The sequence below is a fragment of the Bufo gargarizans genome, chromosome 5 (assembly GCF_014858855.1).
Source record: "Bufo gargarizans isolate SCDJY-AF-19 chromosome 5, ASM1485885v1, whole genome shotgun sequence".
Taxonomy (NCBI): domain Eukaryota; kingdom Metazoa; phylum Chordata; class Amphibia; order Anura; family Bufonidae; genus Bufo; species Bufo gargarizans.
This window is the reverse complement of record NC_058084.1, coordinates 86,996,666-87,012,435: the sequence shown is the minus strand read 5'-3', so window position 1 is coordinate 87,012,435 and position 15,770 is coordinate 86,996,666. Positions and strand designations below refer to the sequence as shown.

The 15,770-nt window shown below is 43.7% G+C and overlaps 1 protein-coding gene and 1 long non-coding RNA gene across 3 annotated transcripts in view; one reads left to right on the top strand and one right to left on the bottom strand.

The window, feature by feature from the left end:
* The window catches only part of CPQ (carboxypeptidase Q), a 492,137-nt gene that overhangs the window by 410,914 nt on the left and 65,453 nt on the right, over window positions 1-15,770 (bottom strand). The gene's annotated exons all lie outside the window — the stretch shown is intronic.
* Window positions 5,742-11,442, top strand: LOC122938282. The gene is made up of 3 exons (XR_006389998.1): window positions 5,742-5,958; window positions 11,003-11,159; window positions 11,284-11,442. It is a non-coding gene; the product is annotated as an uncharacterized LOC122938282 (long non-coding RNA).

The following is a 15,770-nucleotide window of genomic DNA, read 5'->3' as shown; positions in this document are numbered from 1 at the left end:
GTGGGGGAAACTTGTGTTTTGGCAAATTGCTGTGTGGGGCCAAATTATTATGGGAGGGACTACTATGTGGGGGCAAATTTCTATCTGGGGGTAGTGTGGGGGAAACTATTGTGTGGGGGTAATTGCTATGTGGGGACTATGTGGAGGCAAATTACTATGTGGGGGAAACTATTGTGTGGGGGCAGTGTGGGGGAAATTGCCATGTGGGGACAGTGTGGGGTAATTGCTATGTGGGTACAGTGTGGGGTAATTTCTATGTGGGGACAGTGTGGGGTAATTTCTATGTGGGGACAGTGTGGGGTAATTTCTATGTGGGGACAGTGTGGGGTAATTTCTATGTGGGGACAGTGTGGGGTGGACAGTGTGGGTAATTGCTATGTGGGGGCAAATTACTATGTGGGGGCAAATTACTATGTGGGGGCAGTGTGGGGAAAACTATTGTGTGGGGGCAAATTATTATGAGAGGGAATACTATGTGGGGACAAATTACTATGTGGGGGCAAATTATTATGAGAGGGACTACTATGTGGGGGCAAATTACTAGATGGGGCAGTGTGGGGGAAAATTACTAGATGGGGCAGTGTGGGAAAATTGCTATGTGGGGACAAATTACTATATGGGGCAGTGTGGGGGCAAATTACTATGTGGGGGAAACTATTGTGTGGGGGAAATTGCAATGTGGGGACAGTGTGGGGTAATTTCTATGTGGGGGCAAAATACTATGTGGGGGCAGTGTGGTGGAAATTACTATGTTGGGCAGTGTGGTGGAAATTACTATGTGGGGCAGTGTGGTGGAAATTACTATGTGGGGGCAGTGTGGTGGAAATTACTATGTGGGGGCAGTGTGGTGGAAATTACTATGTGGGGGCAGTGTGGTGGAAATTACTATGTGGGGGCAGTGTGGTGGAAATTACTATGTGGGGGCAGTGTGGTGGAAATTACTATGTGGGGGCAGTGTGGTGGAAATTACTATGTGGGGGCAGTGTGGAGGAAATTACTATGTGGGGGCAGTGTGGAGGAAATTACTATGTGGGGGCAGTGTGGAGGAAATTACTATGTGGGGGCAGTGTGGGGCAAATTACTATGTGGGGGCAGTGTGGGGCAAATTACTATGTGGGGGCAAACTACTATATGGGGGCAGTGTGGGGCAAATTACTGTGTGGGGGCAAACTACTATATGGGGGCAGTTTGGGGGAAATTACTGTGTGGGGGGAAATTACTATGGGGGGATTACTATGTGGGGGCAGTGTGGTGGAAATTACTATATGGGGGTGTTGCTATTGGGGAGGCACTATAGGGGCAATTCTATTATTTCTGGGGACACTATACAGGGATTATTGCCTGGAGCACAATAGAGGGTGGTATTATTACTGGGGGTCTCTAGGAGACATTATAGCTGCTGTGGACACTATAGGGACATTTGGGGTAATTTATCAAACTGGTGTAATGCAGAACTGGCTTAGTTGCCATAGCAGCCAATCAGATTCCACCTTTCATTTTTGACAGCTCTTTTGGAAATCCAGTTCTACTTTACACTAGTTTGATAAATTACCCCAATTATAACTATCAGGGTCACTATTTTTTCAGCAGTATAGTTCCTGGGGCATTGGGGAGCACAACGGGCACAGTATTGGGGGTGGCAGGATGACACTGTGGGGACACCAGGATGAGGAGGTTGATGGAAAAATTGAGAAATCTAACGTGTCTGTGTTACAAACTGTAGAGACGAGATGCGGCTAAAAGAATTTGCCATGGTGGTCTGGGTCAAATGGAGGAGAAGAGGAAATAGAAGGTCTACATGACAGGACATGTCACTGGATGTAACAGGTATGTGGTGCTGTATTCTCCTCCATGTCTTTTTTATTACAATTATATGTATTTTAAATTTGACAACCAAATTTTTCAGTTTAGGACCCAATTTGGGGTATTTTTTTTTTGTCTGAAGATGTCATATGGCCTAAGAAGAGACTGTGGCGCCCATGAAGCACCGCAGCCTCTTCATACAAAAACTAAACTAAAATGGAGGGGGGGGGGGGCAATTTGGGTAGACAGCCCCGGGCCTATCATGCACTTAATCCGCCCCTGAGCTTAGGAGCAAGGAGCTCAAAGGTAGTGTTTTCCGAAATACTACCTGTATCACAAGCCACACAAGAAAGGCAGCGGGAGATTAGGGAGGTAAACAAGTGGCTCAAGAACTGGTGTAGGAAAGAGGGGTTTGGGTTCCTGGAGAACTGGGCCGACTTCTCTGTTGGCTACAGGCTCTATCGTAGGGATGGGCTGCACCTCAATGGGGAAGGGGCAGCTGTATTGGGGGAAAAGATGGCTAGAAGGTTGGAGGAGTGTTTAAACCAGGAACTAGGGACTGGGGGGGGGGGGTGATTACGCTATAGGATGGGAAGATAGTGAAGATAGAGACTGGGGGGGCAAGGTAATGGGACTGGGGGATGAATGGAAGGAGGAACTAGAACAGATAAGAAGGAAAGGTGTAGGGTAAAAAAAATACATATACAGTCATGTGAAAAAATTAGGACACCCTTTGAAAGCATGTGGTTTTTTGTAACATTTTTAATAAAAGGTTATTTCATCTCCGTTTCAACAATACAGAGAGATTAAAGTAATCCGACTAAACAAAGAAAACTGAAGAAAAGTCTTTTCAAGATCTTCTGTAAATGTCATTCTACAAAAATGCCTATTCTAACTGAGGAAAAAGATAGGACACCCTTGCCCCTAATAGCAAGTGTTACCTCCTTTGGCTGAAATAACTGCAGTGAGACGGTTCTTGTAGCCATCTACCAGTCTTCGACATCGGTCTGAGGAAATTTTACCCCACTCCTCAATGCAGAACTTTTTCAGCTGTGAGATGTTTGAGGGGTTTCTTGCACGTACAGCCCTTTTCAAGTCACCCCACAGCATCTCAATGGGATTCAAATCTGGACTTTGACTTGGCCATTCCAGGACTCTCCATTTCTTCTTTTTCAGCCAATCTTTGGTTGATTTACTAGTATGTTTTGGGTCATTGTCATGTTGCATGGTCCAGTTCCGCTTTAGCTTTAATTTTCTAACTGATGGTCTCACATGTTCTTCAAGCACCTTCTGATACACAGTAGAATTCATCGTGGATTCTATGATGGTGAGCTGACCAGGTCCTGCTGCAGCAAAGCAGCCCCAAACCATGACACTTCCACCTCCATGCTTCACAGTTGGTATGAGGTTCTTTTCTTGGAATGCTGTGTTTGGTTTACGCCAAACATGTCCTCTGCTGTTGTGTCCAAATAATTCAATTTTGGACTCATCTGTCCAAAGAACATTATTCCAGAAGTCCTGGTCTTTGTCAACTTTATCTCTGGCAAATGTCAGTCTGGCCTCGATGTTTCTCTTGGAAAGCAAAGGTTTCCTCCTTGCACACCTCCCATGCAAGTTAAACTTGTACAGTCTCTTTCTGATTGTAGAGGCATGTACTTCTACATCAACAGTAGCCAGAGCCTGCTGTAGTTCTCGAGATGACACTTTAGGGTTTTTGGAGACCTCTTTTAGCATCTTGCGGTCTGCTCTTGGGGTGAACTTGCTGGGGCGACCAGTCCTGGGCATGTTGGCAGTTGTTTTGAAAGCCCTCCACTTGTAGACTATCTTCCGGACAGTGGAATGGCTGATTTCAAAATCTTTTGAGATCTTTTTAAATCCCTTCCCAGACTCATAGGCTGCTACAATCTTTTTTCTGAAGTCCTCTGACAGCTCTTTTGCTCTCACCATGGTGCTCACTCTCACTTCAACAGTCAGGAGCACACCAAACTAAATGTCTGAGGTTTAAATAGGGCAAGCCTCATTCAACATGCAGAGTAACGATCTACTAATTATGTGCACCTGGTGTGATATACCTGTGTGAGATCTGAGCCAATTTAAGAGGGAATACATGTGAGGGTGTCCTATCTTTTTCCTCAGTTAGAATAGGCATTTTTGTAGAATGACATTTACAGAAGATCTTGAAAAGACTTTTCTTCAGTTTTCTTTGTTTAGTTGGATTACTTTAATCTCTCTGTATTGTTGAAACGGAGATGAAATAACCTTTTATTAAAAATGTTACAAAAAACCACATGCTTTCAAAGGGTGTCCTAATTTTTGACTAATAAAACTGGGGAACTGGAATTAGTGATGTGTGAGGAGGACTATGACATAGTGGGAATAACTTAGATATGGCTGGATGATAGCTATAACTGGGCAGTTAATGTACAGGGTTACAGTCTGCTTAGAAAGGATCGTCAAAACCGGAGAGGGGGAGGGGTCTGTCTTTATGTAAAGTCCTGTCTAAAGCCCACAGTCCGAGAAGATATAAGTGAGGGACATGAACATGTGGAAAATCTGTAAAGAATAAATCAAGGCAACTGGACTTACTGTAGACTTCTTGAAAACGTTTCACTCGTTCTTCCAACGAGCTTTTTCAATTCTGAGTGACTGTACAAGAATTCTCTGGGAATAAATACGTAACTGAATCAACATCTGGTAATTATACCCAGCATGGGGTCAGAGGTCATTATACCCAGCATGGGGTCAAAGGTGTTGATTCCGTTATCCTAATTGGAGTCAGTAGATGATAATGACTTCCCAGAAAAAGGTGTCAAGACAGCATTGTATGTGGCAGACAATAGATGTCTAACCCCCCCCCCCCCCCCCCGCCTCTATTCAAGCTTGGCTTCTCCATTTTTACGTAGATGGCCTCCTTCACACCTCGTTTGTACCAATCGGCCTTCTTATCCAAAAGACGTACTTGACTGTCTTCAAAGGTGTGACCTGTTTCTTTTAGATGTAAACAGGTCACATTGGGGAAGGGGGGGGGGGTCGGGGGGGTTAGACATCTATTGTCTGCCACATATATTGACTCCAATTAGGATAACGGAATCAACATCTTTGACCCCATGCTGGGTATAATGACCTCTGACCCTATGCTAGGTATAATTACCAGATGTTGATTAAGTTACATATTTATTCCCAGAGAATTCTTGTAAAGTCACTCAGAATTGAGAAAGCTTGTTGGAAGAACGAGTGAAACGTTTTTAAGAAATCTACAGTCCAGTTGCCTTGATTTATTCTTTACAGATTTTCCACATGTTCATGTCCCTTACTTATATCTTCGTGGACTGTGGGGCTTTAGACAGGACTTTATATTCACAGAAGAAAATAAACTGTCAGATGAAATGCAGAATGTAAAAGTAAATTCCCCATTAAAAGTGCCCTGTCTTACCCAGGAAGAAGTACAGTGGCGTCTTAAGCCTTAAATAGACAAATCGCCAGGACCAGATGGCATACACCCCCGTATCCTAAGAGAATTAAGTAATGTCATAGCAGACCCTTATTTCTGATATTGATGAACTCTATACTGACAGGGAGTGTTCCGCAGGATTGGCGCATAGCAAATGTGGTGCCAATATTCAAAAAGGGTCCAAAAACAGTCGTAGTAAAACGTATAGTGTAAGTTGTACTTTAAGCTGCGTCCATACTCTTCTGGGGATGAGTGTCAACGAGTGGGTGATTTTCATCAGGAAGCCATTACATGTTTTGTGCTGGAGGGTCTGACTGCTCCGTTGGTTTTGGGCTTACCATGGTTAAGCAAACATAACCCGACCATCGACTGGCAAGTGAGACAGATTCTCGATTGGAGTGAATTTTGCATAGACAACTGTCTTAATACATCGTTCTCTGTGGTTACCACTAAAACTGTACCCGCGTTCATTTCAGAATTTGTCGAACCTTTTGAACCGTCCTCCTTGCATCCCGCTCCTGTCATGGTGGAGGGTAATTTAGAATTTCAGATGAACAGGATTGTGGACTTGAGTTCTCCGTAGATCTCTCCAGTATCTCATCCACTGGAAAGGGTATGGACCAGAGCAGAGGATGTGGGTTCCAGCGGTCGATGTTAATGCTAATCGTCTTGTGAAGGCCTTTCACAGAGCTCATCCTGATAAGGTTGGTCCTGGGTGCTCAGAGGTCACCCGTAAAGAGGGGGGAGGGTACTGAGGCTTGGGCAGAGAAGTGGCAGATGAGGTTTAACACTGACAAATGTGAGGTAATGCACATGGGAAGGAATAATGCAAGTCACCAGTACATACTAAATGGTAAAACACTCGGTAACACTGACATGGAAAAGGACCTAGGAATTTTAGTGAACAGCAAACTAAGCTGTAGAAACCAGTGTCAGGCAGCTGCTGCCAAGGCCAATGGGATAATGGGTTGCATCAAAAGGGGCATAGCTGCCCGTAATGAGAACATAGTCCTGCCACTTTACAAATCATTAGTCAGACCACACATGGAGTACTGTGTGCAGTTCTGGGCTCCTGTGAACTAGCCAGACATAGCAGAGCTGAAGAGGGTTCAGAGGAGGGCAAGTAAAGTAATACAGGACCCAGAAAGATTATTAAAATTAGGGTTATTCACTTTAGAAAAAAGACGACTGAGAGGAGATCTAATTACTATGTATAAATATATCAGGGGTTAGTACCGAGATCTCTCCCATCAACTATTTATCCCCAGGACTGTGACAAGGGGACATCCTCTCCGTCTGGAGGAAAAAAGGTTTGTACACAAACATAGAAGAGAATTCATTACAGTAAGAGCAGTGAGACTATGGAACTCTCTGCCTAAGGAGGCAGTGATGGTGAGTTCACTAAAAGAGTTCAAGAGGGGCCTGGATGTATTTCTGGAGTGTAATATTATTACAGGCTATAGCTACTAGAGAGGGGTCTTTGATCCAGGGAGTAATTCTGATTGCCCTTTTTGAGTCAGGTCAGGGGTGTCACGGATGAGGTATAGGAGGAAACACCAAACTAACAACCAGGAGAGAAAGGTAAAGCCACAAGGCCTCACTGCTAGGGAAAGGAAAAGATCACCGCCTAGTAACCCTACTCCTGGCCATGACTCCTAACCATATGGGCACCCCTTGAAGGTAGAAATGCCCATACCCTGGAACCTAGGACCCTGGAGACCCTAGAAAGCCCTAAAAATATTGTCAGGGCTGAGTCAACCCGTTCCTTCCTCAATGAAGGAACAGGCGTCTCCCTGTGGCCTAGTAACAAAAAGCAAGGAAGGGAAAACAAAACACAAACAAACGCGACACTTATCTTCTGTAGTGATGGAAAAGCAGGAACACCAAAGATGACCTCTCACTAGCTCTGCCAAACCCAAATAAAGCTATCTACTGCACAGTCAGAAGGGTGGGGTAACACTAAATAGGGTAGAGTAATGAGTACTAAGCTACACCTGAAACAGGGGATGAGGTCACAAACAAACACTGAATAAAGAGTAATCAAAGAGGCTGTTAGATTCCTACACGCTCCGCCAGTCTCCTTGATCTCCTGAAATAGAAAAAGGTTTTTTTTTGCCTTCCTCTGGATCCCTCTGGATCAACTTGCAGGATAACAGGCCGAACTAGATGGACAGATGTCTTTTTTCATCCTTATAAAATATGTTACTATGTTATATGTTGTGCCAAAAATATAAATGTAATATTTCTGCAAATACAGCCCCCCCCCCAAAAAAATTAAGAAAAACAACCCACTTATGAATTCAGAACTTGCATTTTAAGGTTTTGTTCTCCCTGGTTAGAATTTCAAACTTTTTGTGTGTTTCATACTTTTCTTCCTAATAGGTTTCAGCATCTGGGAATCCTGACAAATGCTCTCCTAGGTCAAGGAATGTGAACAATAGTCCTCTAGTTTCTCAGTCAAACTTTGACGATTTGGGTGTGGAAGACATTGTACCGTACCTGGAACTCGGCCCAATGTTCCATTTAACATTCTGCATTGATTTCATCAGTCCAGGATTTAATCATTTCGTTCTCTCTGTAGACTTCCTTTAAACTGATCTCATTAGTAGCAGACTTCATGTCTAAGTACAAATATGTTATTAGATCTTCATTCAAGGATGCCATTGTTAAATAACCACAACCTGATGGTTACATGTATGTCAAGTCATGTTATCGCTCAAAAAAATTATCTTGGGAACACTGTAATTCCTGGCTTAGACTTCTTTCAATGCTTGATGTATCCTTCAGGATAATTCAGTATACACGTGTAATGCTAGCCTTACGCAGAAAACGTCTTCCTCTCTGTCCCATCCCCTAGAGGACGGGGTTCATAACCAGACTGAAACAATATGCAGATGATATAACTGGATGAGATCAGTTCTTAGATGCTGACCAACCATGAGAAAACAAGGCAACATGGGAAGATTTGCACATTTCTATGATATACATGTATGGTCACCGTTCCATGAGGACAACAACTTTTCAAAAGGAGTCTTCTCTCACTGCTGCCAGTCAATGGTTATCACCATGTGAGTGGCAGTCCTTTCATCATTTCTCCTATACGTTCTTGTAATGCATTGATGTACCAGGTCCACCAAAGCAGGATCTACACAAACAACTCTCTGTTCTGACACATAGAGGGAGTCCCAAGGGGATTCCCTAATTGGGAACATGGACATGCATTGAAGTGGTGAGACAACCCCTTTAATATTAATATAAATGTTTACATATTTAAGTACAGATGCGGCAGAGCTAAACTTGATGGTTAATGCATTAAAAGGGTTGTCTCATCTCCATAATTGGATGCCATCCTGTAGAAGTGCCTCGTTTTCCTGTTAGGCCTCCCCTTTGCCCTCTTTATTTACTGCTCGTCGTCAGGGGTCATGGCCACCACTGCAATCCAGCAGCAGTGGCCACACATGCGAGATATGTGCATGCAAGGTAGTCTAGTGTCCGGGTGGGAATGTGCATAAGCATGCAAGATTTTAGCTTCTGGTCCGGCCGCTGCTCTACAGTGCCTCTGATCTCAAAGGAGGAGTAGCCCTGGAGCCGTTCTAGACTGGAACACACCGCAAAAGCAGCTGCTGAGCTCTGAAAAGCTTTTCAGGGCTTAGACAGATCACTTGCTGTAAGGCTTCGGGAGCGCGCACATGCAGGCAAGCAGCGCTATGACATTACCCCAGTGCTACTTGCCTGGCAATCAAACGAAAGGTTCCAGCCCCCTCAGCAAACAGGAAGTTTGGCGATCTAGCACTGCTGAAGAGGTAAAAGAAGGCGATGAGACAACATCTCTAAGTAAACAATGGGGAAAAAAATTTCATTGACTTTTTCTATGGATTTCAATGGCTTTTGTCACGAGGTAACACTGTGGTGTGTTATCAGAGTCAATTTTAGCTCACCTACATCTGGGAGAAGGACCACATCTGATCTGTGACACAGTCCCTAAAATCTGGCCATACATTTGATATAATGATCTGCCGCATTGCGAATGAATGATCGGCCGCAGTATGAACAATCCCACCAGCCGATCATGCCATCAACATGCAGTTTCAGCTGATAAAAGGCCAAAGTTTTTCAAACGACAGTCGGCCGACTTTAATCTTATGTGTGTGTCCACCTAAGGAGAAAACTCCAATCCACTGGGGGAGATTTATCAATGGTTTTGTGCCACTATTGTGGCATTAGCAAATAGTGTTTGCACCACAATCTGCAACTTTTTCAGCTTCTCACCACTTTGCAGATTTACTATCGCTTGCGCCAGATATTGGAGTCTATAGCAGGTCCTAGCTGGCATAGATTTAAGTTTCTGGCAAAACTTAAATCTAGGGAGATCAAACTGGTGAGATCAAATAGGGAGATCAAAACTGGTGCAAGGGAACTGAGGAACGCAAGGAACTTGATAACTTTACAGCCATCGGTAAGAAGACTACCTTCTCTACAATTTACATTAGGCACCTTTCTAACAGGCCACAGAATGAAAAATGTGTGTGAGTGTGTAAGGCCCTAGGATGGTGGGATGAAGCTACTGTTTTGGATACCAAGAGAAATAGTTCCACCCCTGACCAAAGTCTCACCCGTGAACTTGATGCTCACTGTAAAGTGATAATGGAATCATATCGGAGGAAGACTTGAATTTAGGTACAAACCTGAAAACTGTGCGTGCGGTATTGTGACAAACAGTCCTGTCCACTGTCTTCTACATTAATTAGAATACATTTACCGTTACACAATACTGAATTCTTGAACTTTGCCTTCCTATGCTGCTCGCTTGTGGAATGCTAAAATACAGCTAATTTAGAAAAACACCTAAGAAAACTTGGTGAAAGAAGACTTTCTAGAAATCCCAGCAAAACGACAAGAGCGTGTCTGACAGGTTTTACGGTTACAATATGTCACCGATAAAGGAACGATTGCAACAGGCAAACAAACAAAAGTCAGGCCACTGTCACAGCAAATATTTGTCACCTAGAAACTTTGTAAATGGTTACTAGACTCTATCAGACTGGCTCAGCATCAGCTGCACTTTTCTGTTTTCTATTTCAGTATACAAATAAAAAAAAAAGGAAAAAAGAAAAAAGTAAACTTTGCAACTGGTATATGTCGCAGACGCTATGGGCTTTCACCAGACCCCAATGACTGGGGTCCATGGGGTTTCAGTTACGTTTTTCATAATTCTGCCGGACAAAATATCACTGTAACAGCATTATTTTGCACCGCTTCTTTGCTGTGACAGACTCCTAATGGAACTTACGCCACGGACGTAAACCCAGCCGCAGGCCGTATTCACAGAACCGTGTGACGGCTGTTCCCATTTGTGCGGACCGCAAAGTGCAAAACAGCAAAACAAGGGCACCAACCGTGTGCACCCCACATCGTGTGGAGTGCGATCCAAAGCAGTGACCAGTCTCAGGAGGGACTGGCCAAGCAGGTATTTACTGTGCGTCAAGCCAGGACCAGAAGGTGGAGAGCGTTGTCACAATTGGCAGCAGTCTGAGATGCCAGTTACATGGGATTTAAAGGGATTTTCCAGTAATATTAATATATATACTCATGTATTTGCTTACCTCATGTACATCTTCCCCATGTTTTTTTTTTCTCTCCTGACCCATTTTCACCATGCAAACAAATCCCTCTGGATTGTTTCCATCCTGAACTTCCTGTTGTTGTATCCAACAATCCCATCATGCACTTCTACTTTCTCTACCACAGCTCCAGCACCGCCTGCTACAGTTACATAGACACTCCCATATCAATTTCATCGTCACTGCCCGACACGCCCATGGACATTACATCACAGGGGAAAAAAAGAGCTGCATCGGCGTGGTCATGTGACTTCAGCTCAGAAAGGAAGATAGGAGAAATAAAGGTAAAAGAAATATATTACAAAAATTACAGCAACCTTCATTATTATTTTAAAGGATGTTGATGTAAACTAGAAAATCCCTTTAAGGAAGTAGTGGTTTACACTTGTGACATCTCGCTTTTCATAGGTACAGTGCTCGATAAACATCGACTATGACTACTCACAAAATTGCTGGGATGGCAGTACAGCCCTGCGCTGTTCTTGCTGTCAAAAATGACGGAACTGTCCATGGAGGCTCCGAATGGAACCCTGAGTGGCAATGTGAACGCAGTCTTATACAGTCGAAGTTACTCAAGTATGTATGTAAATACAATTTATATGTTAAAGGGGTTCTGCACTTTGTTTAAACTGATGATCTATCCTCTGGATAGATCATCAGCATCTGATCGGCGGGGGTCCGACACCCGGGACCCCCGCCGATCAGCTGTTTGAGAAGGCAGCAGCGCTCCAGCAGCGCCGTGGCCTTCTCACTGTTTACCGCAAGCCGAGTGATGTCACGACTTGTATCAACTAGCCTGGGCCAGTCAAGTGAACGGAGCTTAGCCGCGCCCAGGCCAGTGATACAAGTCGTGACGTCACAGAGCCAGCAGTAAACAGTGAGAAGGCCGCGGCACTACTGTAGCGCCGCTGCCTTCTCAAACAGCTGATCGGCAGGGGTCCCGGGTGTCGGACCCCCGCCGATCAGATGCTGATGATCTATCCAGAGGATAGATCAGATAAAACAAAGTGCAGAACCCCTTTACCTGTAAAATAAAATCCACTGATGAACAAACCTGTTGTCTACAATAATAATGAATAATGTAAAGGATATTGCCAAAGGACACACGTCCCCATTTCTACGGTATTTGCGGCACACTTCTTGGCTATAGCATTTCAGTTTCTGATCTTTCTTTTTATTTTCCTGTCACATTTCGAGTACGTTCTGTCTGATGTCATTCCATCTAAGCGTTTACAGGGAACAAGCGTCGCAGCTCGTACATCAAGGCATCAATCTGTCTGATGGTAATTAAATGACTTGAACTACTGATCAGAATTTAAAGATGTTTTGAGTATCGTTCCTTTACGGCCACCTCACATAATTAGTTTACTATACATTTTTTAATAGTCTTTTGTCCTAATTAAAGTATTTGTTGCTTGCCACAATTAAATTTTACTTTATATTGTGTTCATTACATATGCCATAAACACTGTAATGTTTTTTTTAATTATATATCTAAAGAAAATGAGTGCTGAAGATCGGCATCTTTTACAGCACACTTGCCAGTAGAGATGAACTAATCCATTCTAAGAGAGCAAGAGCAAGAATAATAAGCGAGAGCTTTTCGGAGCAAGTGCAGCGCTTTCGATTCGGGTCAAACCAAAATCCCGGACAAGCCCCCAAAATGGTCTAAAATGTAAACAAAAATTTATGTCATACTCACCTCCTTCTCTATTCTCTGCACCGCTGGTATAGTCCTCCTGCGCTGCTCGTTTACAATCTGTGGAATGGTGCCATGTCAATATACATCATGTGACCCCTGCAGCCAATTACTGTCCTCAGAGGTCTCCTAATAAGGACAGTAATTGGATACAACAGTCACGTGCTATACAACTACACATCACTGCCAGTGTGAAGAACACAGTGACATGCAGGGGTGTGACACATCACCATTGCAGTCAGTCGCTGTCCTCAGAGGTAGGCCTCTGAGAACAATGATTGGCTGCCAGGGTCATGTGCTGATATATATATATATATATATCTACAAGTCACCACTGCAGTTTGTAAACAAGCAGGACCGGAACAGAGGTGCAGAGATCAGCTATGGAGAAAGAGGTGAATATGACATCATTTTTTATTTTAGACCCTTTGGGGGCTTGCTCGAGATTTTTGAATTATTTCAGACAATCCCTTTAATACCACATGCTGGGAATACTGTAGTGCACAAAAAGTATTTTTTTTCCCAGGAAAACTTATTGAGAATTTATATCCATAGATCACTGTGTAGAGGCCCCATGGCTTATGTAAGTTGGTCAATCAGGAAATATAATCACAAAGTACCTTCACCAGTGTAAAATGTAACCTTTACTGATGATCATTAAAAATCACCTAATTTGTGCCCTTAAAAAGCAATTAACAATGAGGCTGGGCAGGACAAGGAAAGGAATATTAACTCACCCTGACACTTGCCCTATCAAGCTATAGGCCTCGCCTAGCAAAACAAAATGGCCGCCCCAATAGGGGCGATCCCGTGTCAGAAACCTCCTGATAGGCCCTATATGTCCCTGACAAGGGATAGCTACCGCAACCCGAGAAGAGACCCAATATGACTACAGTGTCATAAGTCAATGCATGTATCAGTAAATAATAAAGTTACACTGTGCCACCAATGATAATTACCCCTTAAAACAGGAGGCGGGTACTGGCAGCAGTTCAGCGGCAGTTAACCCCTCAGGTGCGTGAAGGCCGCCAGCCTGCGCAACTGTTAGGTGCTGCTTAGTGCCGCAACGTATGCGTGGGCTGGAGGCTTCACTAAATGGTAAATGATGTCGGCAGTCCGCGCTTAAAGATCCTCCTGATACCGGCAGCCCGCGCTTACAGATCCTCCTGGTGCCAGCCTGCGCTATATCCCGATCGCCCTGCCTCCCTAAGTCCCGCCCGCCCACAGTTTCATGGCAGCTCAGGAGCCGTTGGTGAGAACTCCTGAGCTGCCGCAGCCTTCACATTTGGGGTCATTGATAATTAACGGCAATGTGTTTTTGCCGCTTGTATTTGTAATGTATTAAATGTTAGTCATCATTGGTGGCGCAGTAGCCACAGCCCCTCCCCTCCTCCGCCCCTCTGCGCTCTCATTGGTGGCAGCGGCAGCACAGGGGGAGGGAGAGAGACTGCTTCCTTCTCCCCGTGCTGCTGAGGGAACATGAGCGCGCCGAGAGCAGCGCGCTCATGCTCTCTCATACTGGGCTGTGCAGTAACACAGCCTAGTATCGATAAAAAAGTATCGACTGGGTATCGAAAGTTCGATACCCGAAACAACCCTCTCCACTCTAATGTCTGTCCTGATCGTCTCTAACACACAATCAGAACAAATGAAAAAAATCTGTAGTAGAAATGAACATTTCAAACTTTGTAACATAGTACAATAAAAAGGGCAGATTCTTAACCTGTGGAAGGTGTACCCCATCACTCCTTGTCTTCAGACAGTGCTCATATAGGCCTTTATAGGTGTGATTATAGCCTCCAAGTGACTGATTTAAAGGGGTAGTCTCACAATGACAAATTATAATCTATCCACAGTAGCAGGGGAAATCTCCAGAAGACTGGAAATATGCAAGCTATAAGAAGCGAGTTTAATTAGATCTAAGCATAGCATTGTGGATGTGCGATCCAGTTCTGTTTTTCTCCCCTTGATATATGCAAGCTATGTTTTATATTTCTGTTACACTACGTGTTTTATAATTCTACACATAAGTGGGTCGGGAAATGAGGTAATGTTTTTTTTTTTTTTTTTTTAACGAGAGGTTATACACGTTAACCCATTAGTGACTGCCATATAGTGTTTTTACAGTAGCCATTTAAGGTATTTCTTCTGGTGAGCTCCTTTTTTACAGCTATGCAGAGGGTTGGACTCTTGATACCTTTGTGGGCCCTAAAGGTCCAGGTGAAAAAAAAAATGGGGCTGCCACTAGGATATATTTCTTTGATTCAAAACCTATTAGACTTTACTGAAGATATAAGGGGGTGACTCTTGAGAATAATTTTCTCTGACAGGCCCAAGAAACTCCTGTCTGACACTGGCTAGGCGCACTGCAATTCTGGTGACAAGGCCGTTACTAAAGCCTTAGAGGTATCAGGGCACTGATCAGAGAAGTCGGTCTCCAACAGTTTCAACCCCTAGATGCCGCAGTCAGTAGTAACTGCAACAATTAAGTTGTGAGGGGGCTCTCTCTGACTGGGTATTGCTCACCAAAAAAAGTAATTCTATTTTTTTTTTTATAATTATGGCTCTTGGAAAACGTTGACACAAAAAGAATGAAGATTTTGCCATCATGGCATTTGTACTAACTAGAGATGAGCAGAGAGAGAGAGATGTCTGGGGGGAACTCTCTCAATATGGAGGGCGTCTAGTATGCGCAGTACGTGTGTGGAGTATTGTGGGCCAGGTAGCGCCCTTCTGGGTTTCTGGGAAAGATATTTAAATTTGCTTTCCTAAGCCTATCTGATGCCAGAAGATGTTAGACAATTTTTCATATATTTTTTAAAGAAGCCAAAAGGAGCCTTGCGTAGCCTACAATAGTCATAACATATTAACTGGTCTCCATAATAGAAATAGTGCCCACTCAGAGTTCCTCCAAAGGCCTCTCAACTAGAAAAGCTGTTTCTGTCTGCTTTGCTCTGAAAAAAAGCTTTTGTCCTGAAAGAGTTTGTTCCAGATGTGAGGCTGGCTTGGCTATTTTCCTAGCTTTGCTACATAAGTATGTTTAAAAGGCTAAACAATGACTGGAATGCTACATCTGTGAAAAACTCAACATTTTAAAATCCTTTTAGAAATAAATCTGAATTACATGTTTTTCACATGAAGATGTCTATCTGTCTGAAATAAATTGCTAAATATTTGGGCTAATTGTTGAAATTTA